At 38.8% G+C, this 15,357-nt stretch overlaps 1 protein-coding gene across 1 annotated transcript in view; it reads right to left on the bottom strand.

Annotated features, from left to right (window-relative positions):
- The window catches only part of necab3 (N-terminal EF-hand calcium binding protein 3), a 58,916-nt gene that overhangs the window by 31,767 nt on the left and 11,792 nt on the right, over positions 1-15,357 (bottom strand). The window lies entirely within an intron of this gene.

Below are 15,357 nucleotides of genomic sequence, written 5' to 3'. Positions count from 1 at the left end.
ATGGGATCCACGTTTGTATTAGGTGATATATCTATATTTTAAACGTTCTACGTGTGAGATTTTGAACAAGCAGCAAACAGTTATTTGCTATGTAAAGACATAGTGGAGTAATGGCACCCTGAGAGAATGAAGTCACACTGTTCTTTGATTTTGGTCGTGGGTGCATGTTAGTACATGAAAGTCCTTCCCTTCACGTCCCACAGGCTAGTTACCTCTCTGCACTGTGCTAGTATTGCGGTTACCGATAATGACGCCATTCCATCCTACAGTGGTAGGATGGCATTATTGTGGAAGCTCCCCAAGTAATTAGTGTTATTAGCATTGTTAGCATGGCTAGCACTTAGGAGTGTAATAAAATAGCGATACACTTGAGTATCACAATAACATGTCTTGTTATGGTGTGCTGAGTATCTGGAACATCCGATTTTTTTTTTTTTAATTTTCTTAATTTGGTCACCTAAAGAACCCTGCAAGTACTTTCATTTTCATTTATTTTTATTGATATAGTTACATCTTAATTCTTTTGCTTGGATTGCACAAAAAGTAGTGCTATGATGTTGGATGTTACAGGCATTGTGATAAATACAAATGCAGATCCCCACTGTTCTAACTGCATAAAAAAGTAAACTTTTTCTGCATATGGTGGTGTGTTTTTATTACTTTGAAAGTTTTCCTAAAATTAGATTTTAAAAATTGCTATAACATGACAATATAGTAATATATTGCCATATACTGTATCGGCTGATTATTGCCAATATACAGCTCAACTAGCACTATTTTGGCTCAGCCACCTCAGTGTTTGCTTACGATTTCAGAGGTGAGAGCCATGTGCAGACAATCCCAGCCCAGACTCTGAATGTTGCATTTAGCACCTTTAAGAACCTTATGTTAAATGTTATTAGGTTTTACTAAATTAAAATGTTATAAAGCATAATATAAAAAACAACTAAGATATTCCAGCTACATTTAATTACATTTTATAGAACACATGTACCAATAATCAATATGCTTCAACTCTAAATACTCTAGAAACAATATGTACTTCTCTTGTGTCTATACCCCTTTTTTCTATTTCGGGTTTGACGGCACACTATTCTAACAACCTGATGAGCAGCATCTAAGTATAAATGAGTTCTCTGGTTTCATCTTAACCCTTTCAACTTTATTCTTTCTTTCTATTCTTCTTTCACTCTACCATTATTTTGCAGTAAGTCTACACTGTGTGGTCATTGCTAGGGCTAAAAGTGTTTGTTTTGTCCATCCAACTGTGAAACCAAATTGTTTTAGATTTACAATGATATAACAGATACAAAAGGCTGTGAATTCTCAATTCTCTCTTTGACAAACTGGAACCAAAGCATGCCATTTCTGTTTTGGATAAACAATTACCCTAACAACATTTAAAGTATAAAATAACAAAAATAATTGTAAATATCTGTCAAACTGATTGCTTAACCACTAATTTTTACTGTTTGTTTTGGTGGCACGCACTCAAACACAACAGTCAAACATTATGTCAACTTTCTGCTGTATGAATAAAACTGTATAAATTGTACTACTACAAAAAATAAGCAGAAATATTCCACAAACTTCAAAATAGAAGAGGCTGCATATTGTCAGCAGATTGGATTTTTCTACTTCTCAAACTAGTTAACGGGGAGCACAGCTTGTTGTGACAGACAATGCACAGAAAAATCAATAGCAGAAGACAAACAGCTCGGTTGTCATCTGTGAAGGAGTGCTCCTTTGTGAGCCTACTATCAATCTGTCTACTGGCACAGATTGCATAGATCAGTCAGCAGTTAGCCTGCCAGAGAGAAACTGCTAGATGTTTTAATCCTCAAAAAAAAAAAAAGAGTCCACACCAATAGATAGACTGCAGAAAATATTTCTGAGCCATGATAGACAATCAGAAGTATATTGGAGGGAGAGCACTCTGTCAGTTGATGTGATCAAAAGACACACCAAAGTGGTCAGGGTGATAATACGGAGCCAATATGGCATACACACAAAAGAGTATGACTGAAGTATTTACTGAATCAGGCAAACAGACCGGTTTAGTCATCGAGGGTCAGACCAGTCATGTCATTACTGCACCCATAAGGGAACTATCAAAACTCATCCTGAGTGCAGAATGACTGCTGGTTTCATAACCCCACTGAGTGATTTACCCAAATAATGACCCTGTCTACACAAAGACAAGGTAAAATGGGTGCAGTTTAATATGCCACGGAGTTCCATTTGGCTGACTCAGCAGAGCTGAAAACTCAAGGGCAAGCGTGAAGACCATCTGTTCAGCTGCAGCCTCTCTGACACCGCTCATCATTACCTCCGACCAGAATGCATAATGTGCTGGCTGAGGCGATGCACGGCCCTTGTCTCTTTTCTCTCTTTCAGATGGTCTTTTTTATCTTCCTCCAATTTAGACCTTATCTTCCTCCACTTAAAGACCAAAATCAAAGTGACGACATGCCTTTAAATATCTTTAGTGATTTAAAGCACAAAGAGTTTCCTATTTAGCTCTGTGCGTCTGTTTCTCTGTCAGAGACACAAACAAAAAAAAAAAAAACAGAATTGTACCACCATAGAAATCCATTTAAAGAAGTCAAAAGAAATTACAGAATCAGTTCATCAGCATCTTGCACACTCAAAAGAAAATCTGGCATTGCTAGCAGGTATGCAGAGTTTTAAGAACTCATTTGGATCAACACAGCTATGCTCCACTCCTTGCTGATGGAGCTGTGAATGACTTTGTATTTTAGTGCCACAGGGGCAATTTTTTTGTTTCTAGTTTTTGTGCTTGGCAAAGCATGGACTGAACTGTCCTGGACCAAAAGGAAAACATTATGTTAATAATTCAGGTAAAGGCTATTCTGTTAGTGGGGCTCCATCTTAAACTAACAGGTAAATAACTGACACATGCTTTAATAAAACTCTGTAGTCCACCTTCAAATGGCAAAAAGCACATTGCACGGTCCATAGAGCAGCTCTGCTAGACTTACAAAATGTTGCTGGACTGAATAGATCAAATCCAGATAATGTAAAAGTTCATACTGCAGAGATTTGTGATGTTAAACAAAAATATATCCAGTGATTTACAGACATCTCTTTCACAATAGTACCTTTTATACTGCCTGTTAAAGGGGCGAATATTGCACCTCACAGTTGTGTACAAAAGGAACTATCATGGAACCGGGGGAAAGAATCATCCCGTCTTTAATCCAGCAGCGAAGGTAGTAATCAAATCAAGGTTTGCATAAATGGGGCAGCCGGCAGGACCGGATCATGGGCGAGATGGGTGTGCCGTTTTGACAGCATGTTATGTGTGCCACCCACCAGAGGAGATTTAACAAGCAGTTTCCAGCAGTTAGCAGCTAACTCAGAGAAGAAGAACAGCAGCCACAAATGTCCACTAGTTGGGAAAACAATGAGATTAGGGAGCTCCTTAACCGCCAAGCAGAGGATGAGTTCAGCTGCCATGTAACAGGGACGGTCAATAATTGTATTGCCATGTAAAGCCATTGTTATTGTTTAGAAAGAGCTGCTGACATGAATGATATGTTACACTAAAAGGCAGACACTGTTGCGTTAAACATCACGCCTGTTTTGTTTCCACGATGTTAACATGCTAAAATCACAAAGTTGCATAATGTCGCGGTTGTTTTGTGTAAATATGGGACTTTGTAGCAGCCCTGTTGTGTGATCTCTGTGTAAAAAGGGGAAAAGGTTTTGTTGGGTTCCCATGGCATCACGATGGACGCGGAAGTTGTAATTCTAGTTTGTCCACTGTAAAAATTGGCTTTAAAGCTCAACGCAGATTCTGGGGGCTTGGAGATGACTGGAAACATCCACACCTCTGTCATCCAGTCAGAAGGAAAAAGCTACTGTTCAAGGACAGAGGGACGTTGTACGCTGTCAAGCCCTCTGAAGCAGATCGTGATTTGTGATAATGGGGTTTATAAAAGCAATTGACTTGGCTTGTAATGAAGCTATAGAGCTGTTTTATCCTTAGCTTATCAAACACAGCTGAATATAATTTTACAAATATTTCTCTATGATATAAGTGCTCGCGTACATGCCCTTAGGATAGATTTCAAAACAGCAATTTTCATGGGAAGCTATATTCATGCAGTAATATCACATCTATTTGGTTTTGGAGTTTCTTATTTTGATGCAGTCTGTAGTTAGTTTGAAGATCTGAGGCTAAAGATCCCTCTGCACATCTTTGTTTCCTCTAACAGTGTTGTATTTGGAAGGCTTCCTATATTTGGGGTGCCAAACAGGCAGCAGTTCTGCTGAGAAGTGACACTTCTGATAATCACTTTGATGGACTCGTGATGACTACTGGCAGTCTCCTCGATTCACTTTGACAGTTCTGGGCTAAATGTCTTCCTCATGAAAGACGATAGCCGCAACAAATACACAAACTCTATTATTACAGCATTTTACTATATGGCAGGAGATTATCAGTTGCTTGTTTTGACATTTATTTTTGTTACTTTGTACATTTCACAACTTGTTTTGTTTGAATGAGATTTACTCCTGGCTTTGACTTCACAATATCCAACTTATATTTACTTTTAAGTACAGGCAATTACTGTCAGCACTCAAAATGACCAGTTTGAGCATGTGAATAAATGAAAAAACCCATCCTTGGAGCAGCTTGCCATCAGCAATGAGTGTAAAAAAGATGAAAATTTAAGTTGGAGGGTCAGCTTGGTTTGAGTTTAGGGTTATAAGAGCAGTTCTGGAGGTGAAAGGTTACCTTAGACCCATGACAGAGCATTACTTCTGCCTGTGTTAGGGGACACAAAAGTCTTGCACATGTAGATCTGTGTGTTTTAGCTTAAAGCCACATTAACAGATAATTTATCCATATGCCTCAAAACAGCTTCAGAAATAACAGACCACATGTGATGTTCATCTGATTTGTGCCACGATGGGACAGTTTATATATTGTAAAGTTATCTAAGACATCTAGTGAACATTGTATTTGTTGAAAAAATGACAAATGCAGTAGATGTTTATCTTTATCTCGCATACAATAACGCATGCAATCCTGTTTATAATAGCACCAAATCCTCCAGGGATGATGGTGACAGCTGGCATCCAAACATGGCATTAAAAGCAAAAGATAAACGAAGATCCGTTGTCAAATGAGGGGATTACGTGTTTGCTATTTTAAGACTCATACCTGTTGTTCTCCTAAATTCCTATTTATGCATCCTCACTTCAATTACAAACATCAACTTGAGATATATGGTGGGAGGACAGAGGAGCTGATGCAACACTTATTTGCCAAATGGGAAATCCTAGTTCAGTCAAGCGTCATTCTGAAGTGATATTTATCAATTACAACGCTTTACACAGCTGTGTGAGTTATAAAGTTTATTTATAAAGTCTTATATTGTTGTACTATTTTGCAAAGATTTTTCTTCTCAAAGCCCTTTTCCACCATATCAGCTCTTGAACCACTTTGTTAAGAACCCAGGTGCTCAGACTATACATTTTGGACACAGTTAGATGAAGTTACCCACTGGTTTGTGGGCCCCCATTTTCAAGACCAGTTTAGCTTTTCGGCTGTTGCCATCTTGGCTTTTTGGAAGAAGAGGCTGATGCTTTGAAGGAGCGAGGGGTGGATCTGACTGAGATAAAAAAGGACACTATTGGCAGGCAGCAGGTACGTGACTTTAAGACTCATAAAATGTAAAAAAAAACAAAAAAGCAATTAAAAACGGGTGGTTTACAGAAATTAATCTCATGTACAGTTGTCATGGTGGATATCGGCTTTATGAGCTAAAACCATTTATTTTTGTACCAGACTGTAAACATTTTGTACCAGACTGCTGTGTTATTTAGTAAACCAGGATTTCGACAAGTTTTTAGCGGTGTTTGCATGTGTTCAGATGTGATATACCGTTGTGTTTGAAACTGTATTTGTCTCACGTGTCACTACATTTATTCATCCTCCTACAGTCCATCCAGAGCAACCGCAGTATCCACGCACTAAACAGATTCCCAATTCTAACGCCATCTGATGCCTCCAAATCAAAAAATCATTCACCCAACGACATAGAGGGAACACTCACGGGTTCTCAAAGTAGATCAGTGATTCCGAAAACACTCATAACATACAATTATATACCAACTTATGACGCATTGCTCCTGTCATCCTCCCAGTTAATGTGAAGCTATTCCTGGAACATTATTAGAGAACAAAACTGTTTACCTTGAGAATAACTTAATCATAGTCTGCACATGAATCACATCTCTGCATCATCAAATATTGTTGACCTGGTTTGAAAGGAAACATGAGCTCCTTGAGCAAACTTAATATCTTTGTATGTCTTGTTCAAAGGAAATTAGAGTGAACCCTCCGGTGCCCACCGTACATCCTTTTTTTGTTTTGTTTTTTTTTTTTGTGGAGATTTTTATGGGGAGATAGCTGGTCAACATTATATGCCTCAGAGAATAGGAAATCTTAAGATTAATTTGAGTTGCAGCTCAGAACTGTGTCTCAAGTTCTAAGAAACAAACATTGGGTTTTGATTATTTCAACTTTGAAGCTTAGAGTGTATAAGAGCTTGAAACATTATGATGAAAGTATATGATATAATATATATAAATTCAAACATTTTTGACCACTTGAATATTGCTATAAATGGTTGCAAATCCCTCCAAAATATCACATTAAGACACCAAGACCTTGAAGAACACCACAGAAAAATCCATGCTGTGATCTGATATCAGAAACTTTTACTTTTGGAGATTTCTGTGAGAATTGCTTTGTTTGAGTACTTTTATGGTAACTGCTCCGAAACCCCTTTATTGTCACTTAAAATATGAAAGTCGTATGTCTTCTGAGTGCACCATGTCTTTAGTTTGAGGTAGTAAAGTTCCATGATGCTGTGATTATCCTAGAGGTCACAACAGGCCATTTAATATAGTGACATCCTTTTAAAAAAAGGTCACACTACGTTGAAATGGCTTCTGCGAGGACTAACATCATCACACATGAATAAATCTGGGCTCACTGCATTCACGAGAGTTTCAGCTTTCCAGTCAAACCCAATTAATGCAATTCAAAGACTGGAGCCCAGTATACAGAAATATTCAAATACTATTGTTGGAAACGGGAATTAAATACTGCCTGTGAAAAACTGCATGGTTTTTGGCCCAAATAGCATAGGATTAGTATAAAGTGGATATGTCTGTATGGGTGACCCATACCACCCATTTTCATTCAGACATGTCGAGATGAGAGGTCAAGGGACTCTCATGAAAATGGCCATACCAGTTTTTTCCTCAGCAGTGTTATTTGGCCCCTTAAGCTAGAATGACAAAATTGAGAGTCCTTTAGTCTTCTAGTTTCATCTGATAGCTTTACTCAAGCTTTAGCCTCTAACAGCCTCTGAAAAATATAATGACATAAAGATTGCCGTGGGTCCCGTGGGTCTCTTAAGTAACTTTTCAATTAATTTTGTTTTATTCCCCCATTATCTGATTTTTCAAAAATTAAAAAAAAAAAAAAAAAACCCTCTACCAAAAACTCAAAACAGACAGGAAAGCTTAAAAGCTATCCATAAGTAAATTTGCATGTTAAGCGATTTCTGACATCATGACAGATGAAGAAAACCCACAAAAGTCAAATATTACACATTGGCTATAAGGGAGATTTTTTTTTAAAGCAGTATTGGAAATATGATGCCAAATTCCAACTGCATATAATTTCAGGGCTCCTATGGTTATGGAAAACCAGAAAAAATCATGGAATTTCACAATCTTGTTTTCCAGGCCTGTGAAAGTCATGGACTTTGTAGAATTCTTTAAAGTTTTAGAAATTTCATGGAATTTTGTAGTCAGTCAGTCATTTTCTGTAACTGCTTGTCTTCGTACGGGTCGCGCGGGGGCTGGAGCCAATCCCAGCTGTCATCGGGCGGAAGGTGGGGTACACCCTGGACAGCTCGCCAGACCATCGCAGGGCCGACACATATAGACAGACAACCATACATGCTCACAGTCACACCTACAGGCAATTTAGAGTCACCAGTCAACCTGAGCTGCATGTCTTTGGACTGTGGGAGGAAGCCGGAGACCCCGGAGAGAACCCACGCAGACACGGGGAGAACATGCAAACTCCGCACAGAAGGGCCCACTAAAATTAACTATTACCGCAAATTCTGTGAATGACCTCACATGTACATAACTGCAAATATAACTTCTTTGTAGGCTAGCCGTTGACAGCACATAGCTTCAATATGTGCCAATGTGTGGCATTTTCTTTACCGTCACGTATGTTTCTTCATTTTATCTCCACTGTCTCCACTGTTTCTCCATGTACGCCAACTAGCACGAACTGTGTTAAAATCGTTTTAATCTGACATTTTTGAATGAGAGAAAAATAATGTGACAGTGTGATTTAACAGGTAGGGCCATGAACCTTAGTTTCCATAAATATGCTGTGCGTGACGACTACTACTAAATTGTTCAGCATTTTTGAGAAGGAGCGAAATTTAAAGATTGTGAATGATCATGAAAATGTCATTATGGGTCCATTGTGGACACATTTTGATTTTTTTTTTCAATGAAAATGTGTGGGAACCCTGATTAACAATTCATCACTGGCACAATTTGTCTGAGCAGATTTCTAATTTGAGAAACAATAAGTCATCAGTATATGGAACGCAGATATATGAGAGAATATACAACTGTACAATATCCTCCTTTAAAATGAACCAAAATCTAAGCCCTTAAAGCCTTAATATAGCACTCTACTACACAGGCAATTCAATCACTACAGCAAAATAAAAAAAAAACTATAAATCATGCTGTAGGTTGAGTCAAAGGCAGTTTGCTTAAATTGCTTTTAAATACTCAGCTTAGGAACGTCAAGGTGAGAAAAATGTTTCCAAAGAAAGAGTATAGCTTCTGAAATGTGTTGATTGTGTAACACAGCAGGACACAGACAGCTCATGTGGCCTCTTCTCCTTCAAAAAAAGTCTGAATACTCCAAACAAAGTGTTCACGAGACCTGTAAACAAGAACCAAATGAGCAAGTGAGGAAGTCCTGTAAAGTAGGGCACAAAGTAGGCCGCGCTCTTATCTCTCCAAAGGTTAGTCCCATTGCTGCCTCTCCTAAGTGGTTTATAAATTCCCATGAATGCATCACAGCTTCAAACGCAGCTAGCATTGCTAAAAGAGTTGGGTCTTGTTTCTTCATGGCAAACTCCTATGCACTACTGTATACCTAAACCATTTCACATTCGGGTATTCTTAGTATCAATGCTCTACTTAGTGTTCCAGCAGGCCATCTGCGAGGAAAGCTGTGATATAAGCTGCCTTTTAGATTCCATATCCTGATTTAAGACTCTGTGCTGCTTTTAGACTGCATATCCTACTGCTTCTCAATTCTCCACCCCACTAATGGTCTAAAGCTCACTGGTCTCTTTCTCCACACTGGAGCAGACATCAGGCGAGAAGAAATGAGGTTCATTAAAAGCTGAGGAGAAAAAGAGGACATGATCTCTTCAGCTATCACGCTGGGAAATGTGTTTTATATTTTTGAGAAATGTGAATCGCTGGATAAGGAAGACAAACATTTCCCAGCTAATTTTGAAATGTAGTTTTCCTCTGATTGACCTGTTTTTGTTTGTTCTAAAGTTGAAGCTGCTATAAACTAAGAAAGAAATTCAAACAAGATTGCTGATCTGTGACCATTTTGCCAATTAGGATGTGACAGCTGGGGTTATGCAAGATGGCTAATTATCCTCAAGATTTCATGTGCATGGGTAAGAGTCAGTCTTAAACCATTAAAAACGTATGCTTTGAGTACAAAACATAGCTGAAACTGGACCTGAGTTCGATTGAATTTGTATCTTGGAAAAATGTAAGTGTAAGTCTCAAGTGACAGTTTTCAGGTGACAGTCTTATAGGACGGCATGAAGCACATGGCAACTGTGACAATCAAACAGTACTGGTGGAAAAAAGCTGGTATATGTTCTACTGGGCTGATTAGGGGAAATGGGACGCAGGTGAGTGAGTGGGTGGGGAAAGGACAGGCACCTGCAGGGCTGATAAGGGTAAGTGGGAAAAGGTGAGGAGGGGGTGGGCGGTCGAGGTCAGGTAAATGGGACTGGAGTGAAGGAGGTTATGGAGGGCAGGAGGGAATGGCTGAATGTGGGACTGAGGCGACTGGGACTGGAGAAAGTCAAAGGGCATCTGAATGGGTTTGAGGAAGTGGGAATGTGGCTGGAGGGAGAGACAGAGTGGCAGAATGTGACGAAATCATGAATTCTGTTTTAAAGGGCGGTGCACAGCTCAGTCACCAGAAGAAAATATTGGCATTTAAAGTTTCTGCAAACCACAAATACTATTCATATGTATCATATCGATGTTTCTAATGATAGTACATGAGCTGACTTTGCCATCAGAAGGTGGAGGGGAGATGCCTGACAAGCTGCAGAACAGTTTGGAACCAACAAACAACAAAGCCAGTTGTTTTTTAGCAAGTCATTGCTGCATTTCCAGTGGTGTTTTATAAACCAAAAGTAGCCGTTTTTTACCGAAACATGATCTTTTCCTAACCATAAACAAGTACTTTTTGCACCTTGTCGTATGTTAACCACAGCATTGTTGAAACCAAGTGTCAACGTATCTGCAGCACAATAATGTACAAATGTAATGCAGCCATGTGTTATTCATATCATAGACTATATATAAAGATGGACAACAGCTCCCCAAAAGTGGAGCCAAAACATCTCGATCGGCCCCTGGTGGCTGGCTGCAGCACATAAACATGAACTCTCACTTTATCGTATGGGACATGGCCAAAATGAAAAATCAAACTACAAGTCATATACATTTTTCTGAAAGATGATTTCTGTTATTTGAGTAGTCCCAATCATGCTGCTGTCTGTTCTTCTGATTAGTTTGGTTTTAATTAGATATTTGATGTTATAAAAAGGGGCTTTGATGTCATGATTGACAGCTGTGTGTGCTCGTCAGTGTGCTTAGGATCAATGGCACTGCTTGCAATTGGTCAGATGTGTTAATGGGTGGGAACTAGATAAAGCAGAGATCACTATTGTGCATACTTTGGCACTAAATAACGTCAGAAGCGCAAGCTGCAGCCGTATCTAGGATATTTCGCCTTCGTCTTTTTACAACGGCAGGAAACCTTCAGACCTTTACAACCTTCAGATATTATACACATATATTCATATATTATTCTTCATATATCACATATAGTCATTGGCTGTGAAGCTTATGCTAAGACAAACAAAAACTCCAAAATGATAGTGCCACAGATTGAACATTTACTGAGCTAGAATGTCAAAAGATCCATGAAAAAATTTCAAGTGCAGATGAAGACCATATCATACAATTGAAAGCACCCAGTCAATAAAAAAGAAAAGATGAGACATTTCTAACACTGTATGCTCAGTATTACATAATAATTTCAACTACAGGCTTCTTTTACATAAAATGCTGGTTTATAATTTAACATTCTGCTATGGACCTCATCTTTATTTTGTTGATGTGACATACTCAGTATATTCCCTGTGGTGTTTATTAGTGAAAGATAAAGAGCAGTGATCGTAGTGCAGTGCATTTTCTTTGTGTTTTCCTTTTATATCGACACTCATCGCTCCTCGCTGAGTTCATTACAATAAAAATCCAGCGGTGAATATATTTCGCCGGAAGCCGCAGAACGATTCATCACGGACAAGACTTATCATGGCGAAGGTTAAGAGCTGTTGAGCAGTAATTGCTGTTTGGAGGCACGATGATTACATCTTCTGTAAGTGCAACAATGTCACGTTTATATCCACTCTCTGTTGATGTGCTTGGCACCTTTTATAATCTGTTGTCAGACAAAAATACATATCTTTTTAGGGCAGGGCGTTCTTTGTCACAACACCAGCTGAGGCAAGGAGGACAGTTATTATTACAGAGAGGATAGTAAAATCTCACGTGTAGGAGTAAAGCAGAAACATAAATATATCTTTCATAAATATGTGATGTATCAGGCAGATTTTGCACATGGAATATTCAAGCTTGTTTGTTGGTAATATAATGCAGTGGTTCGGATATATGACTATATGATATATGATTCTGTATGATTATATATTTTTCCACTTTTTAAAAAAAAATCCGAATGGGGGTGTGTGCAAAAAACGAGGGATTTATGTTAGATAATTTTTTAAGCATTAGGAAGGGACTTTGTTATTTATTTTGGCCTACGGAGGGACATTCAACTTTTGATGGTTATATTTTGTATCTATTTTAAATGATCCTTCAACTCTTTGAAAAAAAAACATATTCTTTAAAAGTTGCCAAAATTACACCATTTATCATAGCCAGAAACTATAAAAAAAAACAAAAAACAGAAATAATCGCATATTCAAATTTCGATGATCCTTGACACATCATGCACGATGAACACACTGTTACTAAACACTACCAAATATAAGCTTAAAAATTTACACTGAACAAATTATTAAAAAAACACAAACAAAAAACAAATAATATATTCTGCACTCTTTAATGTGTGATGATTGTGTAAAACCAAGTTTTTTTTTAACTGCAGGATTTCTTTTAACTTTCAAACAATAACGGGTACATTTTTAAAATCTTAAACGTCTGTGGTGGCAAGTTAGGGCACGTGTTCATGGAGCATCTTTTTTCAATTGCTCCTAATGCAGAGAGAGTGTGTAGAGAAAAAAGCTCTGCGACCCAGTGTTTTTTTACTACTGTCACAACAAAGACAGAAAATACTATTTGTGAGAGCAAATCGGCCAGCAGACACTGTATGTTGGTGAATGGTGTGTTTTTAATCACCATACTGTCATCAGTTTGTTGTCAACTTTGTAATTAACCCTCTGTCATCATAGTGTAGTGTTAACTACATAACTGACATTAATGTCAAGATATTGTTGTCATTAAAACAAAACCCATAAGCAAATCATCATTTTAAAAAAGCGCTTTTTCATGAAGCACTCCCCAGCGCCCTGTCACCGCTTTTCTGTCAAAGCAAAACGCTATGTGGACACAGGACTTACTGATTTTATTCTGGTGCTGCCACCGCTGCTGTGGACAGTTTGTTTGGTAAAATGGTCATTGTGCATATATAATGAACGGTCCCGAAAATGAGTTCAACATGGGATCATTTTTTGCCATCCCAGCAAGATAGTTTCAACAGAGAAAAAGTCTAAAACAACGACAAACTTCAGTTATTTATCTCATTTACACAGAGACAAGGACAAAGAATTTTCTTCCACAGTGACTGTTTTAGTCCATGATGCAATTCAACCACACTACTTCAAACAAGAGACACGGCTCCTCGTTATTAGCTAAACTTTTTGAGATTAAGGATGAATCCAACAGCACATTCTGCATAACCTATAGCTGAATGAAACAAGTTCAGTCATTTTCCTGGGGCTTATTAAAATCTGCACAGGCGAGACAGTCACTCAAATAAAATTAGATAAGACAGCTCGAGGAAAAGTGGGTACCACAGAAAAAGCACTTCAATCATAATACATCTCCCAGAATGAATTCAACATTGCAGACTGATGATATATAGTAGCAATCGTGGGTAGTAGAGTAACCCCAGGGTATTGAGATAAATCATTACTTCAACAAACCATCTTTGAGCCCCTGTGATTCTTCTACAGTTTGTTTGGCATAACTTACAAATCTAAAGACATAAATAATTTATTTCCTCATTTGGTGATGTCTAATAAGTCCGTCCAAAATCTCCCATAGATGTTCAATTGGATTGAGATCTGGTGACTGTGAAGGCCACAGCATACGATCCTTTTCATACTCATCAAACCATTCAGAGACCCCTCGTGCCCTATGGATGGAGACACTGTCATTCTGGACGAGGCCGCTCCCAGCAGGACAGAAATATTTCATCATACTTTAAAGGTGATCACTCAGAACAATGCTGTATTGATTTGCAGTGACCCCTCACTGAGGGCCCTGACACACCGAGCTGATAGCAGTTGTGGGTCAGTGTTGTGCCATCTATAAGCATCTGTTGGCCTAGTTCTGGCGGTGTATCCTGCACCGTTGGCACTAATTAGCACTTGCTGGCTTTTATCCACAGATTCAGCATTACGAATCTGTGTTGGTGACAGTGGAGCCCCATCGGTAGATTAAATCACTCTGACTGGCAGTTCAGCTCAGTCCAAACGACTACAATTGAAGTCAAGAGGCTGTGAGATCAAAACACAATTGTTACATTTGGTAAGGGGTATTTTTTTGGCTAATGGGGTCTTATGCAGGATCAGCATTGCCGTGTTACAGTAAATATCTTAAGTTTTGTCAATATTGGGTTGTGCTGTCATGTTAGTCACTGGTTAACCAGCATCTTTAATCTCTCCTGACAGTCTTCTGGTTTCCCTTTTTGAAAGGCAAATACAGCCTACAACTGCCTGCTGGTATAAAGAGTTATTTCCTCTCACGCAGGCACAGAACATACATGCCAAATTTTAGCGGTCTGTTCAAGTGAAACTTTTTGGCCGAGACACAGATGAGGTGAGGTGACACAATAGTCGGCCTGATGACTGTTTGGAGTGTCTAGGTCTTAAGGGGACAAGTGGACAAGCGGACCCAGACCATGCCAGCTAAATATTCTCCCCCACAGCATTACAAAGCCACTAGATTCAGGCCTGTTGACCCCTGATATATGCCACACATGCACTTGCCCTCTACTGGACAATATGATAAAGGATGTTTTTATCATCTCTGTAGACCAGTGTTTATGGTCCCTGTACCACTGATCTCCCAAGTATGCATTCATCTTTATTATGAGGAAATGATGTACTGCATCCCTACTATAATATCCCTCTCCGTGTTATTGTTTCCAGACCGTTTTTGCTGACATATTCCAATCACGTTGACATTCTCAGTCACCTGCGCAAGAGTTGGACTTCTGGTTTTCTTTATATCGCACTAACGACTAATGCACAAGCATCACTGTCATCAGTTTCCGATAGAGAACATCTTTCTAAAAGATCTAAATGAAGAGGTCATTTTACTGTTTCTGTTAAAACACTAGAGCTGTCTTTGTGACTAAAGCTCCTGCCATCCGTGCCCCAACAATGAACCCTCTTTCAAAGTCACTTAGATCTTTTCCTCTTGGCAACTTGTGACAAAATCAGAATCAACTGGACGTGGTCAGCATTTTATACAGGTCAGAGAGCCATGGGTAGATTATAAAACAATGGGCCCCTGGGCACAGATATGCAAAAGGCCATCACCTCTCCTACATAGAAGCAAGACACAGACTTTGGCTCTTTTTATGTTGTTGTTTTACATCTTGTTGGGCATCCTTTTATGGTTTTGTGT

Source organism: Plectropomus leopardus, chromosome 2 (genome assembly GCF_008729295.1).
Source record: "Plectropomus leopardus isolate mb chromosome 2, YSFRI_Pleo_2.0, whole genome shotgun sequence".
Lineage (NCBI taxonomy): Eukaryota > Metazoa > Chordata > Actinopteri > Perciformes > Serranidae > Plectropomus > Plectropomus leopardus.
Note: the sequence above shows the minus strand (reverse complement) of the source record. Positions and strands in the feature narration are given on the sequence as shown.